Source organism: Mastomys coucha, unplaced genomic scaffold (assembly GCF_008632895.1).
Source record: "Mastomys coucha isolate ucsf_1 unplaced genomic scaffold, UCSF_Mcou_1 pScaffold16, whole genome shotgun sequence".
NCBI classification, from domain to species: domain Eukaryota; kingdom Metazoa; phylum Chordata; class Mammalia; order Rodentia; family Muridae; genus Mastomys; species Mastomys coucha.
This window is the reverse complement of record NW_022196898.1, coordinates 51,331,152-51,342,656: the sequence shown is the minus strand read 5'-3', so window position 1 is coordinate 51,342,656 and position 11,505 is coordinate 51,331,152. Positions and strand designations below refer to the sequence as shown.

General features: G+C 43.8%; 1 pseudogene; it reads right to left on the bottom strand.

The window, feature by feature from the left end:
* Positions 1-454: 454 nt before the first annotated feature.
* Positions 455-1,104, bottom strand: LOC116093256 (annotated as a pseudogene).
* Between the last annotated feature and the right edge of the window lie 10,401 nt (positions 1,105-11,505).

Sequence of the window (11,505 nt, the reverse complement as noted above, 5' to 3'; positions counted from 1 at the left end):
GGACAGCCAGGGCTATACAGAGAAACCCTGTCTCGAAAAACCAAAAAAACAAAAAACAAAACAAAACAAAAACAAAACTGAGATAGCTAACATTTACATAAATATCTGCTGTTTGGAAATAATATTTGAATGCTGATGCTGACTTAGCTAATTGAATACTCTGCTAATTTAGACCACATTAAGATTAATGATACAGCTATTTAATATATCATATTGGCTAACTAGTAATTGAAAATAGATATTTTTTTCTGAATAGCCTGTTGAGAAAGTGCACTGACTCTGGCTTACAGCCATGCCACTCTCCTAGCTTGTCATGATTGAACTCCCTCATAAGGGATTAAGAAGCCCTCAAACCACAAGTTTAGTCACACTGACTAAAGTCTCCCACTTCTGCATGTCTACTTCCAACCATCATTTCTCTCAGTCTCTCAAAAATAAAAACTGTCTACGTTTTCTAAAAGGCTGGGCAGTTTTTTTGAAGTCTCTGAATGATTACAGCGTTCTTCAAATCTGCTTCTTCCAATGTGAGCGTTCCGTCCAGAAATCTGAGGAAAGGCAGAGAGCTGTTGCCGGGGCAAAGGGAGGGCTTCTCTGAGATCCTTGGTACTTTTCAATGAAGTCTTTGATGTGGCTCACCCTATGAGAAACGTTAAATCTTTGGACAGTCCTTTCCCCGTTGGCTAACCAGATCCTGGTAATGGGCTCCAAGTTGTTCAGTGAAACAGCAAAGTCCTTTTATTGTCGGCTTCAACAACACTCTTTGCTTTAGAAACGATTCTTGGTGTAGCACTTCCTAGATTGTGGCCCTGTCCTGAGAAGGGCTGGAATGCAGGCTTTGGAGACAAACATACTTATTATTTTTTTTTATCTTAAACTTTAACATTTACCTCCTCTTTATCAAAAACTCCCCGTAATTCTGAAGGTAATTCCCTCTTTCTTCTGCTCAGTGGGGGAATAAGCATTTGGCACCAGCCTTCCCCGCTTCCTCAAAAAGGCTGTCAACAAAATATCCACAGTCCTTTTATTGAGGGGTTAACTGTCAGGAGGTCCTGTTTCACAAACCCATTCTTCTTTTATACTGTCAAGATTATCTACTTCTTTCATTCTCTTTTCTGCTGCTCAGGGCGCAGCCCTATGGCATAGTCCTCTGTTGGGGGGTGGGGGGAGAGGGAGCAACAAGCACTGCTGCTGGGTAAGGCCCCTCTGCCCCAGAGCCTCCCAGGGAACATACCTTTAATCCCAGGAAACAGAGACAAGCAAGCAGATCTCTGAGTCCAAAACCAGCCTGGGACACAGCAAGTTCTAGAAGAAAAGCCTAAATCCAGGCTTGGTGGTACTCTCCTTTAATGCCAGCATTCAGGAGACAGAGCTATGCAGATCTCTGAGTTGAAGGTCAATTTACAGAGCAAGTTCCAGGACAGCTAAATGAGAGATGTGAGAGAGCAAGGGAGGACATGTTCCAGCCCCAGCAAGCAGCAGAACTTGGCAGCTTCAACCACTCTACAGCTCTGGCTGTAGAGTCAATAGAAGGGACTACTGGAACAATTGATGCTGGTTAGCTGGAGCTAAGAAATTAGTAAAGACCAGCATCACTGAGGTGAAATCTTCTGGGTAGTGTTTTCTGAGAGCACAAAGAAGCTGTGTGTTCTGGATAGTCCTGGTCTTGTATTTTGATGCTAATTCTCTCCTGGAAAGCACTGCAGACAAGGAGTGAATCACTGTACAGGTGCCTTGTGAATCTTCTCCCTGATTTAACTTTTCAAATCAAGGCTAAGGCCGATGATTGGGCAGCAAGAGGGAAGGTGGAACTGAAAATTTTGGGGGAGGGGGAGAGAGGAGACGGGAGGCGGGGGAGGAGACTGGAGAAGAGGATGGAGGAGGAAGACTAGAAGACTGAAGGAGGAGGGTGAGGTGGAAGGAAGATGGAGCTGAAGCGCTTGCTTGGAGAAATCGAAAGTCATATGGGATCTAATAGATGGGAATAGCGTAGTGTAGTGGTAGATCTGCCCAATCTAGGTGAGTAGCTTGTATACCAATTAATTGAGTTGTGGATTCATTGATTGGGTAAATTGGGTTAAAAATTTACGGCAACAGCTGTGTTCCAGAGATAACCAAGGTTGTACCTCGGGCTTCAGCTGGACTTGTTAATGTGTAAGAATCACCCAGGTGGCATTGGTTTTTCAAGGCATGAAGGAGTCATGGAGAGCAGCTGAGGCTTGGCACTGTGAGAGCCCAGGGAAGGCCACTGGTGAAGGTGCAGCCTCAGTTGCAGTTGACAGCCCAGGATTGAAGGGGCCATGCAAAGAAGCTAAGGCCCAGCACCGTGAAGAGAGCCTGTGAGGAGCTTTGACAAGGAGGCAAGGACTTGGAGATTGAGGAACACTTTGACATCAGACATGGAGACATGGAGATTGGAAAAGCAGCTGGTTTTCTGTCTTGCCTTGGTCCAGTATTTCTTCCCTATGATGTTTGGGAATGGTAATGTCTACCCTGTATGATGTTGGGGGTATGTGATCTGCTTTTTGATTTTGATTTCTTAGGGGATTACAGTTAAGAGATTGCATGAATCTCAGAAGAGACTTGGAACTTTGGAGTTTTAACATTGTTGAGACTCTTATAACTTTGGGACTTTTTGAAGTTGGACTAAATGTGTTTTGCATTATGCTATGGCTAGGTATAGTGTTGGGAACCATGAGAGCCCTGAGATAAACATCCTGCCTGACAATCACAAGGATCCGGCTTGGCCCTGAGAAAAAGAACATTCACGGAAATCCACCCCCTCCTCACCTGTCACCCCGGAGCTCAACCCCAGAAGATTTTGTAACCTTCCATCTCCCCCTCCCCTTGTAAACTTCCTTCTCCCTCCTTCCTCTCCCCATCCCTCCAAGATTTTTGCTTTAAATATGCTCTCCTCAACCAAGTAAACGGCTCTTGACAAGCAATGCTTCCTTGAGTCCTGTCGTCTCTCTCACCCATTCTTTATTCACAGGTTGTGACCCTCCTCGTTTCCCCGAATAACTTGACCTGCAGGCCAGGTCAGTATAGCACCCACAGACTCATGTGCTTGAACAAGTTGATGGGGCCAGGGAGTGGAATATGATGGTTTTGAATATGCTTGACCCAGGAAGTGGCACTATGAGTTGTGACCTTGTTGGAGGAAGTGTGTCACCATGGGGGTGGGCTTTGAGAGACCTTCCTCATAGGTGCTTGGAAGCCAGTCTTCTGTTTGCCTTTGGGACAAGATGTAGAACTCTCAGCTCCTCTGGCACCATGACTGCCTAAATGCTGCCATGCTTCCCACCATGATGATAATGGACTGAACCTCAGAACCTGTAAGCCAGTCCCAATTAAATGTTGTCTTTTGCAATGGTAGCCCACGCCTTTAATCCCTGCACTTGGGAGGCAGAGGCAGGCGGATTCCTGAGTTAGAGGCCAGCCTGGTCTACAGAGTGAGTTCCAGGACAGCCAGGGCTACTCAGAGAAACTCTGTCTTGAAAAAAAAAAAAAGTTGTCTTTTATAAGATTTGCCCTGGTCATGGTGTCTATTCACAGCAATGGAATTGTAACTAAGACAGTTGCCATGAGGAATGCTCAAAAGATGAGTTTACATAAAGTTAATAGAGATTTAGTGTGCCAAAAGGCAGGGTGGAACAGCGGCTGGAGTACAGACTCGAAGCCAAGTTAATTGGATTCAAGTCTACTCGGACCAAGGCCTGTAGCAAATTAAGCCTTCAAATGTTATAAGTAACATGGTGCTGACAACAGAAGTTCCTTTATATTCATCCTGCAAACTGGAAAAGCTCACAGTATTTGCCTGCTGTGGCATTGCATCCTGCTGATGCCAGCCTTTGGGAGATGGAGGCATAAGGATTCGGAGCTGAAGGTTATCCTCAGCTCCAGACCAGCTAGCGCTACATATTAAGATTTTTTTTTTTTTTTTTTTTGGTTTTTCGAGACAGCGTTTCTCTGTGTAGCCCTTGCTGTCCTGGAACTCACTCTGTAGACCAGGCTGGCGTCGAACTCAGAAATCCGCCTGCCTCTGCCTCTGCCTCCCAAGTGCTGGGATTAAAGGCGTGCGCCACCACCGCCCTGCCATATTAAGATCTTGTTGAAAGGAAGGGAGGGAGGAAGCAGAAGAAGGAATGAGGGATGGGGGATGGCTATGTTCAAATAGCACCTAGTTCAAAGCATCTAATAAATGTTGTCTAATGTCACCATCTAAAGGCTTATGAATCTGAAGGATAACGACCACAAGTGTCTGGGTATTCATTGCTTACTACCTCCTCAGCTCATAGAAGCTGGGGGGACATGGCTTGTGTGCCGTAAAAACTAGGATTGCTCATGGGAGACTGTCTTAGTCAGAAGTGAGTGCCCCAGGACACTAGGTCAGAGTGAGGCTGTTGTTAACACATCCTGGGTGGGCAGGGAGGTTATCCTAGGCACCTTGTGGTCTCCTGCTCGATGCTGTGCCAAGCCCCTGTCACCACAGTGATGTGAACCTGCTGGAACAAGGGTGGAGGTGAACAGATTTGCTGAATGAAAATGGAAGCAGTTTGAAACCCTTGGCATGCATGGTGTAGGAAGACTGGATTCCTGTGTATAGTAATTTCCCAAAACTAATCCCACATTAGCATCTGCACTTGTATCAAAGAACCGAGGGGTGGAACCCAGGCAGAGAAAGACTTTCTCCTAGTAGGAATGGACCTGACTTATTAACTAGCAGACGGGTGATGGGTAGTAAATGTTTTGGGGATGAGGTCAGAACCTGAGACCAGTTCCTGCTCTCTAGGTAGCCAGCAGGTTCCCTCTGGTTCATTTGCCTCTCTCAAAGGGCTTCTTTTGTTTTCACACCTGCTCTTGGACTTGGTGAGAATCTACCAAAGAATACTATCCTGTCTGTTTCCTATCTGGGGATCTGGCCAGACACCAAGGGAGGCCTATCTTGGCATAAGAAAGACTCTCTGGCCTCCCTCTCAGTAATAGAGAGACCATCTACCTGAGCTGGGTTACTATGATGTCATGTAACTATGTGTGGTGTTACTATGTTACTACGTGTGATGGGGAGGCAGGGCTGACATTGCTCTTGCTCTTTGTTGAAAATGGAACCTTGCTTGATCTCTTCCAGGAGAACTTGCCAGCTGTCCTCTCAGACTGCGTGTCCCCTGAGGAGCAGAACAGTTCTCGCCTACCATACCACCGAGGGAGGACCTGCCACTCAGAGAACACTTCCCAATTCTGATCAAAATGAATCTTGTCCAATGAAGTTACTGACTTCTCTTTTTGTATTTAAAAATTTGCATTTATTATTGTGTGTGCCACCTTATGTGGCTCTCATAAGGACAACTTGTGGAAGTCGATTTTCTCCTTCCATATTGGTCCATCCCTAGGAGCGAAAGAGTTGAGCTCAAAGACTAGAGGGAGAGTCTGGGCCTGGAGCCCCAAGGTTACCTCTTACAGCTAATGATACTATTTTAATTAGAGGCCAGTCACTTTAGGTGGACCTGGTGGCTCTGGCTAATTATGGCCATGCCTAATGACCTGAGTTTGATCTCTGGGACCAACATGTGGTAGGAGAAAATCAACTCTCACAAGTTGTCCTCTGAATCTCTCTCTCTCACACACATACACACACACATTAATAAATGCAATTTTTAAATAACAAAAGTAATCAGTAACTTGATTGGCTAAGATTTGTTTTCATCAGGATTGGAAAGCAGTCTGCATGTGGTGGGCCCTCAATGGTTTGGCAAGTAAGAACTATTCTGCCCTGCAGGGGATGTTCAGTCCAGGAGAGATGGCAAGTCCTTAGCTCCCAGCAGAGTGTGCTAGAGTAGAGTTTGGAAGTAGGCCTAGCCTAGGGCAAGCAAAGAGGAGGACACGCAAGACCTGAGGGGAGCCATCCTATGGGAAAGCTTAGGGGTGAAGGCAGCAGCAAGCATACAGAGGAGGGGAGGAGCCCTTTTACTGTTGTGATCAGTGTATATGAAGACACGAAAGCCAGCTTCAACTGTGGTTTCAAATCTGAGACCCAAAGCTTGTATAGTCATAGTGAAGAGGCTCAGGCAACTCTCTTGGGTTTACTCTGGTTTGCTTAAGAAAAGATTTCTCCAAAACAGAACCTGGAAAGAAAGAAAGTCCACCATGGTGCTGGGAATCTCACTTCCCATCCACCTTCCCCAGAACCCACGATCCTCCTAGCTTTTTCTGCTGGCCCCCTCATATCTAATCTTTGCACGCGCTCAGACAAAGCCCTCAGCCACACTTCCTTCCTCTTGTCTCTTCTTCCTCTGGCCTTGTTGCCTTTGAGACTGCATCTACATTCTCTTGTTTCTGCTGTTCTCCAGTCTGGCTAGAGGACAGAGCAGAAGCTGTGGGTCCTGGAGTCAAGAAGGTCACTGTGTCACTACCACAGACTGTCCCTTTGGAGAAACACCAGGTTGGCTGAGGCTGCAATGGGCTAGTGGAAGCACAGGTACCATGGCTCTGTAGAGGCCAAGGCCTGACAGAGTCTTGACCCTTCACAGAATTTAGAATGTGTGAGGTTAATGAACAGACCAAGTTCCTTTGTCAAGGAGCCTGCCTGCCCTGGTGTGAACTGAGGCTCCTGATAGCTATGGATAGCACCTCCATGCTGCTTGGGCAGGTGCAGACTAGGGAATAACTTACATCATCAACACTGCCACTCAGACGCAGCCTATCTTCATCTTGTGTCTGGAAACTGTCAGGCCCAAGCATAATGCAGCACATACATCACAGCCAGTCTGGCTAGGGTGTGGCCTGTTCCACTAACAAAACAAAGCCTCATTCAATCCCATTTTCAGATGTTCATTCATTGCCAAGTATAAAGAAATACAAATGACTTTCATATCATGTATCTTTTGCAACCTTGGTACTTTTTATTTCACTTTTTTTGATGGTTCAAAGATCATCTATGCATAATTTCATATTGTTACTAGCTTTGTACCCTCATTCCTAATTTGGATGGATGCTGTCCATTTTCTGACATAACATCTGAAGTTTTGAAGACAGCGTTTCTGCTCTCACGGTGTTCAGCTTTATACTGGAAATTTTGATTCAAATTCAGAGAGCAGAAACCCACTTTCTTCAAAAGAAAGCATTCAGTCTGTCACAGCAAGGGGGAGAGATTCTGCAGTCTTCAGCTCCTAGCCTCAGTTTATTGAATGCTTCATCATAAAGACAGCTCTTGATTTTGACAAATGCTACTTACTGAAATGTCATTTTTATCTCGTCATAATAGATATTACATTTACTTTCAGATGATGAGAAAAACTTTGAACCCAGCATAACTACTACTTGTTCTGTATTAATTCTTCTGGCTCACTTTTGAAGGACACTGTCCTTCAGGGAGTGGTCAGGACAGCAGCAGTGTGAGACAGCTGGTCACACTGCATGTGGAGTCAGGAAGGGAGGGGCTGACTCAGCTCTATCTGTATTTGTCTGACTAAGTGACAGACTGGCCCAGAGACCTGTCTCCTTGATGATTCTAAGCCCTACCAACTTGAGGACATTAATCATCAAAATTTTGGTATAGCAGTTGCTGGATCTGTTGGTATTTCCTTGAGAATTTCTGTACATCCTCAAGACATATTTGAGTAGTCTTAGAAATTTAGAAAGCAGGATAATGGTAGTCTCATATAATGAATAAGAACATTCCTTTCTCCTACTGCCATCATAACCATTTGAGCCTACTAATCAATAAACATAATACTTATAAAGGACAAAGTAGTTATGGTGAATTGTTACTAACAGGGCCCCCGTGTTTGATCGAATTCAGCAATGAAGCTGAGCTGGGGGTGCACCTAGGTAGTGGTAGAGTTGTCTTCTAGTGTGTGCAAAGGCATTAGTTAGTTATAGCCCAGCACACACACACACACACACACATACCTGCCAGGTGTCATGGTGTATGACTTTAATACTAGTACTTTGGAAACAGGCAGGAGGATCTCTATGAGTTCATGCAAAGTCAAGGCTAATGAGATCCTGTGTCAGACAAAACAGCAGAGAGTAAAGCCAAATGGACCTGCACAGTGTGTGTGTGCATATGCATATTTGCATACATATGTTTGTTTGCATGTATGTGTTTGTATGTGCACATGTGTGTGTGGTTTATATTCATTGAGATTTCTTTTACAGGGTAATATAGTCTCTCCTGAAGCATGTTTAGCCCTTGAAAATAATGTTTCTTTTTTTTTTTTTTTTTTTTTTTTTTTTTTTGGTTTTTTGAGACAGGGTTTCTCTGTGTAGCCCTGGCTGTCCTGAAACTCACTCTGTAGACCAGGCTAGCCTCGAACTCAGAAATCTGCCTGCCTCTGCCTCCCAAGTGCTGGGATTAAAGGCGTGTGCCACCACCGCCCAGTGAAAACAATGTTTCTTGAATGCACATCATTCCATAGGTGTCTGTTGGGACTAGGAAATACACAGCATAGTTTTCTACCCAATTGAATTGAGGGTGTGCTTAGTTCTTATTAATGTCAACTTGATGCATGCTGGAGTGATTTGAGGGGAGGGAGCCTCACTGATCAGCAAGCAGAAGCAAGATGAGTTCAAGATCAGCTTTAGCTACTAGCAAATCTCTGAGGCCAGCCGGTACCTTTAATAGGGTACTTTAAGTAAGAATGGAGTTTCCTCTCTGCTACTTCAGGATTTCCTTGTCTGACTTCTAAAGTTGTTTTTACATGACCCGCCTGTTTGTGGGTCTCTGTGCTCCTCCCACTTGGGATCACACAAGTACCTGGGGGAGTTTCCAGGCATTACTTCTTTGAATCTATTTTTATTTCCTTTCTCTCTTCTCTGGATGTGTTGGTGTCACTCAAGAATTTCTATCTAGTACTTCCTAGTGTCCTTCACTGTCTGTCTGATACAGCAGTGCCATTTTATGTGTTAGTCCCTTTTGATTGGTTTCTTTTAGCTCTGAGACAAGTTTGGTTTTTCTGAGATAGGGTCTAACCATGTTGACCAGCACAACTTAGACCCCTTGCACCCAATAGGCATTTCCTTCCTTAGCCTCAGTTTCCCCAGTAGGTAGGACCACACATGTGCCCATACTACTACGCACAGCAAGCTTAATTTGCTGGCTTTTGAAGTGCCTTGTAAGCAAGCATCCTTCTACACAGGGGCATACCCAGTAATCAATTATAGTCCTGGGGCTACACTAAATGGCACTTTACAAACGTTGTCATTTAATAGCTTTCCTTTGGGGGCTAGTCTGTCAACCTAACACAGCTCAGGACATCTGGGAAAAAGAGACCTCAGTTAAGAAAATGTTCTCGAGCTGGTGAGATGGCTCAGTGGTTAAGAGCACTGACTGCCCTTCCAAAGGTCCTGAGTTCAAATCCCAGCAACCACATGGTGGCTCACAACCATCTGTAATGAGATCTGATGCCCTCTTCTGGGGTGTCTGAACACAGCTACAGTGTACTTACATATAATAAATAAATAGATCTTTAAAAAAAAAAAGAAAAGAAAATGTTCTCAGCCGGGCGGTGGTGGTGCACGCCTTTAATCTCAACACTTGGGAGGCAGAGGCAGGAGCAGGAGGATTTCTGAGTTTGAGGCCAGCCTGGTCTACAGAGTGAGTTCCAGGACAGCCAGGGCTACACAGAGAAACCCTGTCTTGAAAAAACCAAAAAAACAAAACAAAAAAAAAAAAAAAAAAAAAAGAAAGAAAGAAAGAAAAAGAAAGCAACCTAGCTAAGCATGAGCCTGTGAGTGACCTGGCAAGTAGAGTTCCTCCATGGTTTCTGCTTCAAGATCCTGCTTGAGCTCCTGCCAGACTTTCCTCAATGATGGATTGATTGTCTGACATGGAGGCCAAATTCATCCTTTTCTTTCCTATGTTCTTTTTGTCCTAACAAAGCCACAGAAATTATAACCAAATGCTTCCTGAATGGGCTTGGGACCTGTTCCTTAGAAGGGAATTCATCCTGGTTCTATGAAAGTGATCAAAAGCCCAAGGCTGTAGGGATCACAGGTCTGAGAACTTATTACTACTGCTGTTTTGCTAAATGGACATACTGTCAAGCTGCCTTATAAATATTTATACCATTTTCCATCAGGTCACTGCTTTAGTACCCAACCTGGTGGCTAGGCACACATCCATGTACATGCAGGCTTGCACAACTGGACTCAGTGGGTTACAAAATTAAAAATGGAGGCAAGGAGAAATTTGAGAATGGGAGGGGGGATTCAGATAAGTATGACCAAGAGGCGTACACATGAGACTGTTGAAGAATATTCTCAAAAATACATATTTGCAAGGCTACCAGGGAGCTGAGCCAGTATAACATTCATCCCTTCTGTCAAGACTCACAGACCTGATCTGCTGCTTCTGCATCAAGTATGATGCCAGACACACAAGGCCACTTTGTCCCAACTACTGTAATTAGCAAACAGATGACACTGTACCTCCAGTAATTTTAATGTTTCACCAAAGGCAAAAGGCATTTTTCTAAGAATACAACTACTGTCACACCCTAGAAAATCAAGTAAGATCCATACAAAAACCTTCTGAAATGCACCTCAAGTATCTTTAGTGGCCAAGCTCCTGGAATTCAGCTATCAGTAGAAGTGGGATCCAGCACCCATGAAGACAGTCCCAGCTACAGAGGAGGCGGGGGTGAGAGGATTACTTGCTCCTAGAGTTTTGAGTATAGCTTAAGAGCTCAAAACAGAAGAAACCCAAAGTTCACAACCTGCGCTTGCTTGTTGTATCTACAATAGTCTCCTTTTACATTGACTTTTGTTCTTTTTAAAGATAAAGGTCAAAGGTCTTATAAATGTACCCACATTACAGTTTTATTTTATTATCTCAGACTCAGGCCAAATGCTACATCAACAGTATGGTAGAATTTTGAGGATATTTACACTTAAATGTTTTTTAAATAAATTATAAAATTCCTAAGTATTACTGTCTTTCCAGATCACTCACACTTCAACAATAGTGTGTTTATCACTATCTGCAGCTATGGAATACAAAAAGGGGAAATTAAGACAAAAATGTCCATTACTTTTCATCTGTGTATACTCCTAAAACCTAAAACTTTATTAAAGTTGTTAGGTTGAAACTTATAGATCAACTAAATAAAGAAAATTATCAATTTGTAAGAGCAGAGGACAGATTCAAAATGTCTAGTGTGAAAGGTCTTTTTCATCACTAAAAGGGAAATGTTTTTTTTTCTTTTTCAAAATAATGTTTCTGAGACAGGGCCCCAGTACATGATGCAGGTAGGTGTCACACTAAAATAACTTTCTAGTCTCCACCTCTCAGGTATTGGAATTAGTATAAAAAAAATAAATTTCTTAGCTAGGCATGGTATTATACACCTTTAATCTTAGCACTTGAGAGATGGTGGATCTCTGAATTCAAGACTAGCTTGGTCTATAAAGTGAGTTCCACAGCCAAGGCTACACAGAGAAACCCTCTCTCTCTCTCTTTTTTTTAAAGATTTATTTTACTGGGCTAGAGATTGCTCAATGGTTAAGAAC